The sequence below is a fragment of the Schistocerca serialis genome, chromosome 6, assembly GCF_023864345.2.
Source record: "Schistocerca serialis cubense isolate TAMUIC-IGC-003099 chromosome 6, iqSchSeri2.2, whole genome shotgun sequence".
Taxonomy (NCBI): domain Eukaryota; kingdom Metazoa; phylum Arthropoda; class Insecta; order Orthoptera; family Acrididae; genus Schistocerca; species Schistocerca serialis.
This window is the reverse complement of record NC_064643.1, coordinates 282,676,889-282,695,008: the sequence shown is the minus strand read 5'-3', so window position 1 is coordinate 282,695,008 and position 18,120 is coordinate 282,676,889.

Below are 18,120 nucleotides of genomic sequence, written 5' to 3'. Positions count from 1 at the left end.
ACAGTGGCCAGCAGAGTGTAGTTATGGATGTAAACTGCTCTGTGAACTGCCCCATAAACCTCTCAGCTGGTTGGGTCTACACAGTCCAATCATAGTTTCTTGGTTCTGAGAAGCCGGTTTGTTAACATTACACTCTAGGGAAATGTACGTCCATCCAGTGCTTGGTTAAACCCTGTACAACCGGATGCATCGTTAGCTCTAGAGATCTTTGCAAATGACTGATTCCCCTCAAAAGCCAAATATCCAGTCCAAGTGCCGAAATATACTAAAATACTGTGGGAAAGGGAAAATTGTAATGGCCTAGGACCTGGGAACGATCATCTCGAAAGCGGCTAATTTGGGCAGCTGTTCACTTTCTATACTTGTTAGCATCAATGGAAAGAGATTGAAAGACATCGAAGCTACGACTAGACAACAAGTTGTAGGACGCCCACACCTCAGAGCCTGGAGATCAGAGGCTTGCCAGCACTATGAAGCAGTACATATGGAGGTCTGTGACTGATGACCTCTTGCTTTCCCCTGATCAACCATGACAAGGCGTAGGACGCCCGCACCTCATTGTAGTATGTGGAGATCGAAGGCTTGCGTACACTATGAAGCAGTATAGGCAGAGGTCTGTGAATGATGACCCCATGCATTCCCTGCTGAACCAAAAACGGCATCTGTCACCATAGCAGCGGGCATGGGTCATCGAGATAGGACCATGGATCAAAAGAGACCTAGTCAGGCGAATGACGTTGATTGTTACACCAGGTCGATGGTCGTGTCTGGTAAAATGTCTTACAGGTGAAAAGGTGCAAGCTGATTGGCTCAATATTATGCTATGGAGGACATTAGCCTGTGGTAGTCATTGAAGGCTCTATGATAATGGTGGTCTACATGAGCGTTATTGCGGATCATCTGAATCCCATCATACCTGATGCCTTGCCCGATGCTGATGACATGCTTCAGCAGCGTATCTGCCTGCGTCACAAGGCCGGAAACGTGCTACGATGGTTTGAGGAGCGTGACAGTGACTGTTCACGTTCATATTACCTATTCTGAAACCGATGAAACACATCGGTCATCAGCTCCAAATCCACAGACCCATAATTAACGTGAACGGCGTGCCCTGTGCACAGATATTTGATGCTGCTGGAAATGTACCAAGGACTTGTCAAATTCATGATATACAGAATGGTTGCTGTAATTCGTCCCAAAGGTAAACTGACATGCTGAAAAGCAGTTGGTAACACTGTTTTCTTCATGCATATCTAAAAATTCAATTACATACACATATACATACTACGTTTGCCACCATAAGGTCTTTGGCGGAGCGTTCCTCGTACTACCGTTCTGTTACACAGAAAAGAGTTTAGACGAAAAGCAAGTCCAGGCGTTATGCCATGCACATAACACTGAAATCTTAGCGAAGGAGGAGCGTTCTGATCCACTCAAAAAACAGGATGGATCGTACGCTACCGACTTTATTAAAAATTGCAAAAGGGTAAAAGGGTATTACCTGAATCATGGGCGGATAAGAGAAAAATTAACACTGCAATCGACGTGCTGATGGGCGAGCCTAAGCGATGGGGCTTCAACGTCAATATTGTGAACTTGAACTTTCAAGAATTCAAGAATGCGTTCTTGAAAGAATATTGGTCAGAGCAGAAGCAGGAGACTGAATGGCGCGATTTCATAATGTCAGAACCCTAGGACGTGAACTCTCGCGGCTCGATGAAAGAATTTTATGAAAATTGGATCTGCATATTAGAATAATTGCGTGATCGACGGACTGAATCGGAGAATGTCTGGGAGTTGTGGAAGGGGCTTCCAGATGAATCCAAGAGGTACACAGGCAGTAGTTACAGAACAATTACTGCATTCTTAGAAAAGATCGAAGATGAGGATAGTTGGCAGAATAATCACGAAAATTTTAAGAGTCGTGGTAACAGAAACAATTACCACAACAGCAACAACTATAATAGCAATAACCATGGGCAATAATGATAACCACCACCCAAGTAATAATAACTCACACCACTATAACAATAACAGTCATAATGGAAACAACAGTAGTAGAAAAGACTGAGGCCAGTATCATGTGAATGTGGTACGTGGCTCTCTGCAGAATGATTGCAGGCAGGAACAAAATCAGCTATTGCGACAGCCGGATAGAAACGGGCCTGTCGTACTTAATTAAGGAAATCATTAACTGCACCGGTTTGAAGCCCACCAGGCATGGGAAGACCTTGGCGACCAAGAAGAAAGCCTAGGCAACGTCGCTACGATAGATCCGGATGGATACATCGGGGATGGGAGAATATGCAAGATGACAGAGCGAGTAACGCACCCCCAGTAACAATAATTGAAGATGAAAAGGCAGGCAGCAAACCGATCACTGTCCATAATAATGATGAAAATAGAGTACCGGTCAACGAGGAAGAGACAGCAGCTGTAAAGACAACAATGGTGCCGCAGGCTCAAGTACAGTGTGATTCGCCGACGGAATTCAGGAAGCCGATATCAGATAAAACTTCCGTTACCGCATATGGCAACGCGAAACGCGAGGAGGTGTGGCCGTGTCAGTTCAGTCGGAAATACAACGAATCAAAGAATTATAGACGATTATACGAAAGGTGTGCTAATGAGGAGAGCGGAAAATACTTTACGCTTCTCAACCCATATGAATTAGCGTTTATTAAGAAACGGAAAGCTCTGTACCCAAGAGGCGGACTTGTCCAAATGTTTTAGTAATTGAAGTAGCCAACCCCAACGAATCTGGTTCTAAAGAAAACAGAGGCGAAATTTCTGAAGAGAGGCAAGACGACTTTGCCGATGATGAACGGTCACGACTAATTGACAGCCACATATGAGGTTAAGGCTGATGTAATGCACTCAGAAGAGTGGCATGGGTTGCGTGAGCTCGGGAGAAGAATTATAAGCAGAAACAGAACACATTCCAAGCAATTTGGAAGATAATGACCCTCTTTCAGAGGAAAATTTACCTGACTTGACAGTTAGTGAATTGTTGCTAATACAAGGTTTGCTAAGCGAAGAAAATGATAACAATGTTTCAGTGTTGGGTTCAGAACGGCTTCAACAACCGGAAGGACAGGCAGATAGAACAGAAAATTAAAAAAACATCAGATAAACTGAGGACTTGTTATGGGAAACCCAAGAGCTAGACACTGATAACCGCACACAAATAATACAGCCCACGGATATGTACGGCCTACAAATGCACATTTTAATAGATATTGGCGCAGAGCTAAGCTCTATGTCCAAAAAAATTTTTCGATTTGTTAAAGGAAAGACTAGGAGTAATATTGATGCCTGTAATCGAAGATGAGATGGTTTAGGCAAAAATATAGACTTCTACAGTACATGGAATCTTAATGTTGACAATAATTTGGAAGACGAGTTAGAGAGTATTGAGGACGGTGTGCCAAATGCTACCCATGAACAGGAACAAGTCTTTTGTAACATAATTATGAGAAATACCATTTCTCATGGGAACGGATTCTTCAAATTACGGTTTAATAGTGGAAATATTTCAGGAGGTGGGAGAAGGAGAGAACAAGGAACACCAGACGGTTGCGCTCGCAAGTCTGACTCTGACGAAAAGTGAGCAAAACTATACGATTTCTGTGAAAGAAGGTCTCACAATCGTTTGGAGTTTTAAGAAATTTAAAGGTTACTTGTGGGACCGAAAAGTGGTAATTCACATGGACCATAATCATTTCAAAGATTGCCGTTTACTGCACCAAAGATGCCGGCCGCGGTGGTCTCGCGGTTCTACGCGCGCAGTCCGGAACCGTGCGACTGCTACGGTCGCAGGTTCGAATCCTGCCTCGGGCATGGATGTGTGTGATGTCCTAAGGTTAGTTAGGTTTAAGTAGTTCTAAGTTCTAGGGGACTGATGACCACAGCAGTTGAGTCCCATAGTGCTCAGAGCCATTTGAACCAATTTTTTTTCACCAAAGATTGACAACATGAGTTTTTATTTACAGCAGTTTAATTACGAAATATGTTATGTAAAAGGTGCAGACAACTGCTTAGCGGATGTGCTGTCGTGCTTACATGAAACCGATTAGCGAATAGTGGAAGACGAATCCTAAGGTCTACTGAAACTGTAGTACTTTCAAGACGTGGAAGGGAGAAAGAAGATAGAGAGTATTTGTATGCGTCATCATCAAAGCGAGGAAGAATAATTGAAAATTGTGAAGATCAAGTATGACGACAACAATAAAGATGGAGAAATGTTGAGTAAGTATTACAGGATGTATAACAATATCCTGTATATACGCAAAGATGAGAATAACGGCACTTGGCGGGTGAGTTGGTCCACCAAGTACATCACCTAAATTGTAGGCTATTAACGCTTAGGTCATGGTCATTGCGGACCAAAGAAATGTACAGAGGAAATGGATGACGTTGTGAACTTTAACAACATGTTAAAGAGAATAACAGATAGGATAAAGACTTGCGATAAGTGTTAAGGGTGAAAGTTACCAGTTACACATATCGTGGCCCTAGGCAGAGTATAAGACCTGACTATGTGCTAGAGTTAGTGTGTACGGACCTATAAGGCCCCCTGCCAAATATTAGTAATGCTGGAAGCGTTTCCGAAGTTCATTAACTTATATCCGATAAGAAAGACAATAGCTAAAGTTGTTCATAACAAAATTGCATACGATTACTTTGTGCATACCGGTAAACCAAAAGCGATTTTGTCCGATAATGGGGCACTTACTTCCATGGGGTTGAAATGATACATATCCCGGCCAGTTGCCCGGCCGGAAATCCAGTGGAACGATACATGCGTCAGCTGGGGCGCCTTTGCCGAACGTATTTTCACCACAATAACAAAGCGTGGTGCAAATATATGAACTTTTTGGACAACATGGTTGTGGGGAGAAGCAGCGATTAGTATTATTAATCAATAATTGAAAAACAGTCTCAATCGCATTTATTATTATTATTATTATACCGCCAACTGATTCCAACCCGACGTAGGGGTCATTTTCTGGGCGTTTACACCATTGGTCGACTGCTGGTGGTGTCACTCCAGTCTACATAACGGCAGAAAACTTGATAGTATTTATTTATTAAATATATGAACGATTTTGAAAAGACTGTGGATGATTTGACGCACGAATCTAGAGGATTCACTCCGGAGAAAATCCTTTTAGTTTGGTGGGAGAGATAACTGATTCCCCTCCGCGAGTTAATATTGTCATTGAGGTGAAGAAAGAACGTTCACGAGAGGTAATTAATGAAAAAGAAAGTCGAGGCGCGAGTACGACTCATGACGCGAACGCGTGGTTTGTTAAATTTGGAACTCACGACCTCGGTCTCGTGAAAGAGAACGAGAAATCAAGCAAGACTGATAATGATATTTCAAAATTTAAATTCATTTATAATGGACGATTTATGATTGTCAGTGTACCTCACACTAACGCTTACTGTTTAGCTTTCCCTAATGCCGGCAAACTGTTAGGTGTACGTAACATGGTTGACTTAAAGTTGCATAAATGAAGAGCTGATTAATCTGAGAAAGAATTTCCAGTAAAGACTTAATTATTAGTGTAATTTTCAAAATTTATTCCAAATTTATTTCTTGGACTAGACTTTCATCAACGATTTTGCAAAAAGTATAACGAGAAATTTAGCTTACAGAGTAGATGTTCTGAAAGCAACTGACATGAAAGGAAAATCCAAGCCATCATCAATGAGTATAAATGTCGCTCTGGTGTATGTATCATTTGTAATTTTGTAAGTAATATGCTGTAAAAATTCGTTTATATCAAGTATTATGCAAACCAATATCGGTGGACTCAGACAATGTATGTTTCAGGTCTGTGTATGCGTGTGAATATGGACAGGATTCCTTGAGATTACTCGAGCGTGAGTTTTCGAAGCATGTAAGGCAAGTTCGGACGTTCTGGAATGTCAGTGCTCAGAAAGAGAAAACAAGAATGCCGCTGTGGCACATGAAACAATGGCATGCCGGGACTGATCCACTGCTGGCTCTTAGAGCGCTGATAGGCGCGTGGAACGGGGCGTTTTGCTTTTCAGCGCAACCCTGTAAGGCATTTTTGTTAGCATTTAAGTTTTATCGGGACACTTGCTTGAAACACACAAACTGTCATAATGAGAAATGTAATCTGTTAATGATATGACATTTATGAAAAAACTAAAGTAAACATTGTAACTAGTGGTTTCTTATCTCGCTTTTCATCTTTTTACTCATTGTTAGTGGAGCTTAAACTATGCTGCTTACGTTTTATGGTACAGTACTGACATGAAATTTCAAATTTTCATTCCAAATGTAATGGTTTCTTGAAATATGTAATTTTCCTATTTAAAATGTGTAATGGGACACTATGATGATTTGAGTTATAAAGACACAATGTTGTCACGCTATTACGTGCCCAAACATAACTGAATCGTTTACTTCAGGAACCAGTCAAGCACCAACTTTGTCAATTTTGGGAAAACAAAAAAACTTTTACCATCATACCACATGTTTCGGTAGTGGCTTCGGTATTTTTTCCAAAAAATAGTATATATTGCAAATCAGCGTATCAAAGAAACATTGCTGTTAATGCAACGAAAAAAAATTTTACTTAACTGGTGTCTGCAGTAAATGAGTAGAGCAATCGTAGTTTTATGTCATAATTCTCCAGATTTTTAGGATTTACAAATAAAACTCCTGTATTTGGGAAAGAGCATAATTTTTAATGATATTGAGACTACATTGCTAATAGACGGATGAAATAATCAACTACTTCAATCATCATGGTAGGAGCTACTCAATCAAAAATGGTTCAAATGGATCTGAGCACTATGGGACTTAACATCTGTGGTCGTCAGTCCCCTAGAACTTAGAACTACTTAAACCTAACTAACCTAAGGACATCACACACACCCATGCCCGAGGCAGGATTCGAACCTGTGACCGTAGCAGTCGCGCGGTTCCTGACTGAGCGCCTAGAATCGCTAGACCACCGCTACTCAATCCTCATAAACAAATTCCACATCACATTCTGCGTCTCTAGCAGGCCATTGTAAAGTGCTGTCCTAAAATGTTTCATACCCCACCAGGTTAGGTCTTAGGGCATTTAGGTCTCACAGTTTCTGGATACTAGTAGGAACCTAAAACAATAACGAAGGAATTAGGGCTCAGACGTAAACACAAATGGAGAATGGACAAAAATATATTGTATTATTTCAGACCGCACTACAATATTTTAGGTAAACGTTTGAATGAAAGAAAATAGTTACACCAAACAGTAATTTTTGTGTACGTTGCCTAATATATTATGTCATTTATATACTTACCTTTCCTGGGCGGCAGGCCAAATTGGTGAGTAAGTCAGGAGCAGGCTCTGTTTTCAGCAGTGTGAAAGTTGACTGAATGATTCCATCAATATGTGGCTTTACTGCCACTTTTACAGGTGTATTACTGTTGTAACAAAATTGTTTGTATTTGATACTTCGAAATTGTCCTTTTGGTCTTTAGCAACACCACTACTAGAAGTTTCGTCTGAGTTTGTAAGATTTTATATGTATGAGACCACCATGTTTTGAAACTTCTGATATCTTGGAAGGAAACTTTGTGTACAGTAAAACGATTTTGTTTTACAGGCTTTTAGTATAAGCTCCACATATTGCTATGGTGTATAAATTCGATCCACTTTTTTACGATACGCTTTATAGCCCCAAAGTCTCTGTGAAATGGTGAATACGAGTGACCATGAACAGGGATGTTATGGGTGATACTGTCAAATAGCCCTTTGCCACAGAGGTTCATCAAAACCCTAACAACTGAGTGGTTCTTGCTTTGTCGTGATGGACCATCACTAAAAAGAGTCAGTCTCTTTACTGGATATTTGAGTCTCTATGTAATTCAATAAAAAACTGCACCCCATCTGGAGACTTGTTACCTTCACCCTCATGATAAAGGTAGATTTTGGACTTGTTGCTTTTCAGGTCATGGATACTAAAAACGTTAACCCGTAACAACCTCATGTAGAAATTTTCCTCAACAGGAATATTCGGGAGTGGCAAGTTTTGCATATAATGAAACACAAAGTGGCGGTTTCTTCGTTATCATTTTGAGACGCTTCTTTGATACTGATATAAAACTTTCTGGCCCTCCTCTTGTGTACGTTTAACATTATCATTCAAAGATTTATCCTTGAATTTTGCGTTTAGGATTTCACATTGACTGCGTACATCTACCTGTGGTCGACCGAATGAGTACCCAAATTTTTCATTAACAAGTATAATAGTTAAAATGGTACTTGACAGTATCTTTCAAGTCAGGGTTGTCGTTAATGAACATCTCATGAAGTTTTGTGATATTTAAACGAGCATCCAAATACTTTTTGTGTTGCCCGCCATAATGGGTCTCTTTAACTTCAAATTTTTCAATGTGATCGTGAATAAGCACACAAATGTTGCCAGAAAGAGCATTGCCACTCCTTCTCTGGACCCTTATATCTTTAGGGGTAGTATTTTGAAGTAATAACTGGCTAATTCTCCCTAATCTGTTACGAGATATACCATGGGTTTCCATAAACACATGCTCGCAAACATGTTTTAGTACACTGCCAATCTTTTCATTATATCTGCAAGAGTGATTTCTTTTAAAACTGCCTTCAGTATACCTACCACGTTCTTTGCCTGACGTTTTGTCTTGACCTTGTTTTCCCTATGTAGGGAAGCAGCCTACTCACGCTGTAGTAAATTCACATCAGTTTCCATTGTGTGCCAGCCAGTCTGCTGTAACTAGCTCTGACGTCATAAATGTTGCGCAATACCTTAAAAATCAAGCAGTGACCTAAAACTTTTCTAGCAGGTCAGGAATAATACTAAATTAATGTGTGTTAAATATCAGTTCGATAATTTCAGCCATTTTCGAAATTTGGACGTTTTTCTGAAAAAATCATTGGCGCAACAGAAAAGAGCTAGAGACTTCAAAATTTATATTTAGATTCATCTTTCATAATGATTTAATAAAAACAGTACTTTGGATTTCACAAATTAAGATTTTAGTGGAAATTCATGATTTTCTGGTTTTCATCTCAAAACTGAAGGAAGCAAGATAGATTAAGTAGGCTAATAAATAAGGCTAGGATGTTTAGATTTAAATAGGTTGGAGGTCCGCTATGACTATGAAGATGTGAAAAGTTTCTTTTGAATACCTATAAAATTATAGCGATAGCGGATCTCAAAAGGGCCAGTTCAGAGCTCATCTACTGCGTGCAGTGTAATTTAATTAATTCTCTCGCCCAAAATATTTAACTTAGCCACGTCAAAATTTTATTATCAATACTTACCTGCGTGCTGAATGCACGTTTAAATTAAGAGCTTCATCGGCCATCAGCAAAGAAGCTATAATTTATTATGTAACTTGAAGTGGTGCGTTACTAGCCCAGCGGTTAGTCGGGAGAGCCGATTTGATCAGGCGTTCCCTTAGCCGTCCGCACCGCGGCTTTATATAAAGAACGCTGCGCGAGGAAGCATGGGCCCAGTTCTCTCCAGACGCTGAATGACACGCCATCTGTGTCGGGAGTCGCGTCGCATCGGTATCACTGCTACAAACAGCCTCGGGTGCCGTATTAAGTTACTAGAGATACGCGGAACCATGAAAATATTTCAAGTGAAGGGTTAATTCTGGGATGATTTTCATTATCTAGCTTCAGTTTGCGTATTGTCGTGTTTTCACGTGCCGTCGCGGGACAGACATTCTACCAAATATTTAGCATGGCGTTTGATGAAATATTTTCATCAAATTATGGCGAGCATTCTTTTTAACATTTAATTCGGACATTTATAGTTGCATCAGCGCATTAGACTCTGAACTGCTCTGTTAGTTAGGTTGTAGGGATACTTGTGTTTTTTATCAGTGAATTTCAGAATATACTCAACTATTTTGGAAAACCGTTTTTGATTAGAAATCCCAGACAATCTCCTAATTCCTCAGAGCTATAAGCTGCAGCTATAATAACATTCTCAGATAAAGTGGGCACTAGGATCTCTAATTACTGGTTCCATGTTTTATTAAATCACTTTCTAGGTGCCAAAAAGTAAATAGAGAGCCAGTGTTGAGAACGGCGAAAGACAGCATTAACAACATTCTAAAAGCCAGAAACTGATTCAACATGTAAGCATTTATCCAGCAATCAGATTTAATTAGTTTATTTACTACAAACCTATATCCGCCGCCCCACACCTATCTACGCTTAACTTCATTAATCTCAATCAAAGTCTGAATATAGATATCCTGACAGTTTTTATTTTCAAGAGAATAAATATATCTCCAAGTTTCATTAAGAGCTTCCTGGTTAATATTTAAACAACAATTTGCATTGTACTTACAAATCATACTGCTGGGCTTCTTTTTAGTAGGTACTTCCTTGCCAGAGTACGAAACATAACCTTCCTCTTTCACCCTTGCATTCCGAATACGATTACGTTTGTACGGGCCATCGTTTACTACTCGTTGTTTCATTTTGTGTTATGGGTCGTCTTCTGAACTTGCAGACATGTCACTTTCATATTGGCTTACTTTTATCACAAACCTATGAACACTGGAAAGCAGTACAGACTTATTCGAAAGTCTCAATCGTTTATGTTGCTACTTCCGCTGGCCAATGGCCTTGCCACAGTGGTAACACCGGTTCTCATCAGATCACCGAACTTAAGCACTGTCGGGCTTGGCTAGCACTTGGATGGGTGACCGTCCGGTCTGCCGAGTATTGCTCGTAAGCGGGATGCACTCAGTCCTTGTAAGGAAAACTGAGGAGCTACTTTTGAGAAGTAGCGTCTCCGGTCATGAAAGCTGACAATGGCAGAGAGAGTGGTGTGCTGACCAAATGCCTTCCCATCTGCTGAGGATGACACGGCGGTCAGTGTAACCGTTAGGTCTTCAAGGCCTGTTCGGACGAAGTTATTTCGACTGGATGACTATATTTTAATAGCACACGGAATGATCCGTGGTGTAAGGCCGCTGCCAAATAAATCGAGCATGATCGCAAATAAAAGCCTCCTCATTTTACTGGTAGATGTCTCACACCTACAGCGCTATTCTACATGTTGTGATACAGGCCTTGGTCGAGACTCATTCCATAGGGTACTGAAAATGAGTGTCTAACCGAAACAGACATAACCACAGCAATATTTGCGCGAAATTTGACTCTAGTAAACTTCATTGTTATTAGGACTTGTGACTTCAGTATTGCCATTATAAATAAATAAAATTAGCAAAATGGCAATGAGTGAGGTGACGCAGTGGTTAAGATTATGTACTCGCTTTATAGTGACGGGAGTATAATTCCTATTCACAGTTATTTTTTAGTGGGATGGTTCCTTGGAAATGGCTGATTTTCCTTCCCATTCTTTACCATTACAACGTTATGTTCGGGCTGTAATGTCTCATTGTCGACGGAATGTTGAACTATAGTCGTTCTTCCTTCCTCCCTTCAATGCTCGGACTTGGATTACGTGGTTCACCAGGAAGGATGGAAATCAATTAGTAATAGTAAGCTCTCCTAACAAAATGTTCGCTTCGAGCGCTGTAGATGGTGTGAAACTGATAGCAGGCGACAATGGTGCCCCACTGCTTGACGTAAGACATGGCAGTGTAGTTGTGTGTACGTGCCAATCGGTTAGCGCAGTAAAGTGGATCGACGTGGAGATGTGACAGAATAAGATCAGGAGCTGCCGTGTTTGGACATGCACGTGACCACCCCCAGAATGAAGTTGCGCGATTTATTGGGTAGTAATGGGAACTGCGCAACCTATCGACAAGGCAAGATGTACAACTCGCACCTGTGTACCACGACTTAATAACAGTGATTAAAATAATAACTGAAACCGTGTATCGTATCTTGTCAACGACTGTTGGTTTCAGCCCCGTCAGGAATTGCTGCTGTCAGTATAAGCAGATCCATTACAATTTCCGAGCAGAAGTTGCTAAGGGACTTGCATGCAATGGAAATGCAGAGCTGAACACGGCCAAAAATGCGAATGCTCACAGCGGCGCGTAATGCTGTACGTCTTCAGTGGGCCTAACACTACAGAAGCTGCATAATAGCTAACTGGAGACGTGTAGCGTGGTTCGGTGAATTGCGGTTTTATCTCTTTCAAAATGAGGCACGCTGTCGAGGTTACCGGTGGCTCAACGTGGCGTTTAACGCACAGGGCATGTAGGCTGTAGATCAGGTGGTTCTGTACTGTTTTGGGGGTACTTTTCGTACTATCACTTGAGTAAATTCATTCATATTACCATGAAGACGGATCACGACATTAACTTCGATATTCTCGATGAGCAAATGTTGCTCTTTCTCCCTAACCCCGACGATGAGGTCCCTGTGGACACACACATCTTCCGCTACGGTCGCAGGTTGGAATCCTGCCTCGGGCGTGGATGTGTGTGATGCTCTTAGGTTAGTTAGGTTTAAGTAGTTCTAAGTTCTAGGGGACTGATGTCCTCAGATGTTGAATCCCATTGTGCTCAGAGCCATTTGAACCATATGAACGAACTCACATCTTCTAAAATAGTAACGGCCATATTGACAGGGCAGCACGCTTACGTTTCTGGTTTGACGAACAGTAACCCACCGTCCGTGAGAAATTGAGTCAGTTTAGTAGTAGGATAATCTGACTGACTGCCCCAGTAGGAGACATAGGGCTTACACTTGCGCCAGCACATCAAATCTCTAATTTTCATTAACTAATATTTTTTTAAAAAATATAGCTCAGATTTAAGTGGGTATCGTAGTAGGTATATTCTCAATCGTAAGCTTTCATCCACTCACTTCAGATTTCAAACGAAATAATTCAGATTTCAAACGAAATAATTCATGCTGACGACGTCGTCGACAAGGATGATGATGATGATAATGATATTTGGTTTGTGGTGCGCTCAACTGCGCGGTTATCAGCGCCCGTACAAATTCCCAGCCTCTGTTCAGTCCAATCTCGCCACTTTTATGAATGATGATGAAATGATGAAGACAACACAAACACCCAGTCATCTCGAGGCAGGTGAAAATCCCCGACCCCGTCAGGAATCGAACCCGGGGCCCCGGGCGTCGACAGGAAGGGGCGTATGGTAGAGTTCGGCTTAGGCGTCGCACGATTGCATCTACATCTACATACATGCTTCGCGAGTCACACTAGAGTGCCTGGCAGAAGGTTCATCGAATCACCTTCGCAATAATTCTCTATTATTCCACTCTCGAACAGCGCGCGGAGAAAACGAACGCCTATATCTTCCCGTGCGAGCTCTTATTTCACTTATTCTGTTATGATGATCGTTTCTCCCTATGTAGGTCTGCGTCAAGAAAATATTCTCGCATTCGGAGGAGGACGTTGGTGATTGAAATTTTGCGAGAGGGTTCAAAAATGGTTCATATGGCTCTGAGCACTATGGGACTTAACTTCTAAGGTCATCAGTCCCCTAGAACTTAAAACTACTTAAACCCAACTAACCTAAGGAAATCACACACATCCATGCCCGAGGCAGGATTCGAGCCTGCGACCGTAGCGGTCGCGCGGTTCCAGACTGTAGCGCCTAGAACCGCTCGGTCAACCCGGCCGGCCGATAAGGTCCTACCACAACGATAGACGCCTTTATTTTAATGGTATCCATCTCAAATCCTGTATCACGACTGTGACACATTCTCTCCCGTATTTCGCTATAAGACAAAACGTATTGCTCTTCGTTGAACTTCCTCGGTGACTCCGTTAATGCTACCTGGTAAGAATCAAAGACTGCAGAGCTATACTCCAAAACAGGACGGACAAGCGTAGTGTGGCAGTCTCCTTATTAGATCTGTTGCATCTTTTAAGTATTCTGCCAATAAAACGCAGTCTTTGGTTTGCCTTCCCTACAACATTTTCTACGCGTTCTTTCCAATTTAAATTGTTCGTAATTGTAATTCCTAGGTATTTAGTTGAATTAACGACCTTTAGATTAGACTGATTTAGCGCGTAACCGACGTTTATCGGATTCGTTTTAGCACTCATGTGGATGACCTCACACTATTCATTATTTAGGGCCAGTTTCTATTTTCACACCACTGAGATATATTTTCTAAATCGTATTGGAATTTGTTTTGATCTTCTGATGAGTTTACCAGGCGATAAACTACAGCATAATCTGCAAACAACCTAAGACGGCAGCTCAGATTGCTTCCCAAATGTTTATAAAGGTAAAGAACAGCAAAGGGCCTTTCCGTTTTACTCTATGATTCTCCATCAGTTACTACGAACTGTGACCCCTCTGACAGGAAATCAGGAATCCAGTCACACAGCTGAGGCGATATTCTACAAGCACGCAATTTCACTACAAGTCGCTTGTGTGGTACTTGTCAGAAGCCTTCTGGAAATCTAGAAATACAGGATCAGATTGAACTCCCTTGTCAACAGCACTCAAAACTTCGTCTTTGTAGAGAGTTAATTATGTTTCACAGGAACGATGTTTTCAAAATCCGTGTTGAATGTGTGTCAATAGACTGCTCTCTTCTAGGTAATTGGTAATGTTCGAACACAATATATGTTCCAAACTCCTGTTGCATATCGACGTTAACGATATACACTCCTGGAAATTGAAATAAGAACACCGTGAATTCATTGTCCCAGGAAGGGGAAACTTTATTGACACATTCCTGGGGTCAGATACATCACATGATCACACTGACAGAACCACAGGCACATAGACACAGGCAACAGAGCATGCACAATGTCGGCACTAGTACAGTGTATATCCACCTTTCGCAGCAATGCAGGCTGCTGTTCTCCCATGGAGACGATCGTAGAGATGCTGGATGTAGTCCTGTGGAACGGCTTGCCATGCCATTTCCACCTGGCGCCTCAGTTGGACCAGCGTTCGTGCTGGACGTGCAGACCGCGTGAGACGACGCTTCATCCAGTCCCAAACATGCTCAATGGGGGACAGATCCGAAGATCTTGCTGGCCAGGGTAGTTGACTTACACCTTCTAGAGCACGTTGGGTGGCACAGGATACATGCGGACGTGCATTGTCCTGTTGGAACAGCAAGTTCCCTTGCCGGTCTAGGAATGGTAGAACGATGGGTTCGATGACGGTTTGGATGTACCGTGCACTATTCAGTGTCCCCTCGACGATCACCAGTGGTGTACGGCCAGTGTAGGAGATCGCTCCCCACACCATGATGCCGGGTGTTGGCCCTGTGTGCCTCGGTCGTATGCAGTCCTGATTGTGGCGCTCACCTGCACGGCGCCAGACACGCATACGACCATCATTGGCACCAAGGCAGAAGCGACTCTCATCGCTGAAGACGACACGTCTCCATTCGTCCCTCCATTCACGCCTGTCGCGACACCACTGGAGGCGGGTTGCACGATGTTGGGGCGTGAGCGGAAGACGGCCTAACGGTGTGCGGGACCATAGCCCAGCTTCACGGAGACGGTTGCGAATGGTCCTCGCCGATACCCCAGGAGCAACAGTGTCCCTAATTTGCTGGGAAGTGGCGGTGCGGTCCCCTACGGCACTGCGTAGGATCCTACGGTCTTGGCGTGCATCCGTGCGTCGCTGCGGTCCGGTCCCAGGTCGACGGGCACGTGCACCTTCCGCCGACCACTGGCGACAACATCGATGTACTGTGGAGACCTCACGCCCCACGTGTTGAGCAATTCGGCGGTACGTCCACCCGGCCTCCCGCATGCCCACTATACGCCCTCGCTCAAAGTCCGTCAACTGCACATACGGTTCACGTCCACGCTGTCGTGGCATGCTACCAGTGTTAAAGACTGCGATGGAGCTCCGTATGCCACGGCAAACTGGCTGACACTGACGGCGGCGGTGCACAAATGCTGCGCAGCTAGCGCCATTTGACGGCCAACACCGCGGTTCCTGGTGTGTCCGCTGTGCCGTGCGTGTGATCATTGCTTGTACAGCCCTCTCGCAGCGTCCGGAGCAAGTATGGTGGGTCTGACACACCGGTGTCAATGTGTTCTTCTTTCCATTTCCAGGAGTGTAGGTTCAGATGGTACAAATGTCTCTGAGCACTATGGCTCTTAACATCTGAGGTCATCAGTCCCCTAGACTTAGAACTACTTAAACCTAACTAATCTAAGGACATTACACACATCCATCCCCGAGGCAGGATTCGAACCTGCGTCCGTAGCAGTCGCGAGGTTCCGGAGTGAAGCGCCTGGAACCGCTCGGCCACAACGGCCGCGCAATGATATGGGCCTTTAGTGGAATACTCCTACTACCTTTCCTGAATATTGGTGTGACCTGCGCAACTTTCCAGTCTTTGGGTACGGATCTTTGGTCGAGCGAGCGGTTGTATATGATGATTAAGTATGGAGCTATAGCATCAGCATACTTTGAAAGGAACCTAGTTGGCGTACAGTCTGGATCAGAGGATTTGCTTTCATTAAGTGATTTTAGTTGCTTCGCTGCTCCGAGGGTATTTACTTCTAAGTTACGCATGTTGGCAGCTATTCTTAATCAGAATTCTGGAGTATTTACTTCGTCTTCTTTAGTGAAGGAATTTCAAAAGGCTGTCTTTAGTACCCCTGCTTTCGCAGCACTGTCGGCAATAGTATTTCCACTGCTATCGCGCAGAGAAGATATTGACTGTGTCTTGCCGCTAGCATATTTCACATACTACCAGAATCATACGACCAGAATCCCTTTGGGTTTTCTGCCAGGTTTCGAGATAAAGTTTCGTTGTGAAAACTGTTATAAGCATCTCACAATGAGGTCCGCGCTAAATTTCTAGCTTCTGTAAAACAACGCCAATCTAGTAGATTTTGCGTTCGTTTAAATTTGGAATACTTTATTTCGTTGTTTCTTTAACAGTGTTCGGATCCGTTTTGTGTGCCAAGGTTCATCTCCGTCAGTTATTGATTTATTTGGTACAAATGGCTCAATTGCTGTCGATACTATTTCTTTGAATTGAAGCCACATCTGGTCTACATTTACAATGTTAATCTGGCAGGAGTGGAAATTGTCTCTCACGAAGGTGTCAAGAGTATTTTTATCTGATGTTTTTAATAGGTATATCTTTCGTTTATTTTTGGAGGATTTGGGGGGTTATAATATTCATTCTCGCTACGACAGCCCTATGTTCACTAAGCCCTGTATCCGTTTTGGTGCTCGTCATGAGCTCAAGATCTTTTGTTGCTAAGAGGTTAAGCATGTTTTCACAACCGTTTACTATTCGCGTGGACTCATGTACTAACTGGTCAAAATAATTTTCAGAGAATGCGTTTAGCACAATTTCGGATGATGTTTTATGCGTACCTTCTGATTGAAACATGTATTTTCGCCAACATATCAAGGGTCAGTCATCAGTCAGTCAGTGAGTCGGGTACGTGTTTGAAATTAAACATAAGTTTTATTTGAACCTTTCAGCAATTGTTTCACCTGGATTGGGAGGTCCGTAAAAGGATTCAATTATTATTTCATTCCAGTGGCCAAGAATGAGCTTTACGCATACTAACTCACAGGAACTATCTGCTTCAATTTCGCTACAAGATAAGCAGTTTCTAATAGCAGCAAACACGCCACTACCAACTGTGTTTAGCCCATCCTTGTGGAACACCGTTTGGTTCTTCGCTGAAACTTTGGCTGAACATATCTCCAGCTTTAGCCGCTTTCAGTACCTATCAAGATTTGAGAATCAGTACTTTCTGTTAGCGCTTGGAGCTCTGGCACTTCCCCAACACTGCTACGACAATTTCCAACTGTCATATCGATGGTTCCTGTATCTACGTTATTCCTATGTTCGACCGGCACCCTTTGAAGCCCTTTTTGTATTTCCCCGAGGCCCTCTAACCTAAAAAACCGCCCAGTCCACCCCACACAGCCTCTGTTACTCGTGTAGCCGCCTCCTGCTTGTTTTGGACTCCTGACCTATTCAGCAGAACACGAAACCCCACCTCCTTATGGCCCAAGTCGAGGGACCTACAGCCTACACGGTCGCAAAAAGCATCTGAGCCTCCGACACCCTCCATTCGGCTCTGTACTGAGGTCCGCAATCGGCACTGTCTACTATGCTGCAAATGGTGGGGTCTGCTTTCATCTCGCAAGCAAGACTGGCAGCCTTTACCACTTCTGTTAGTCGTTCG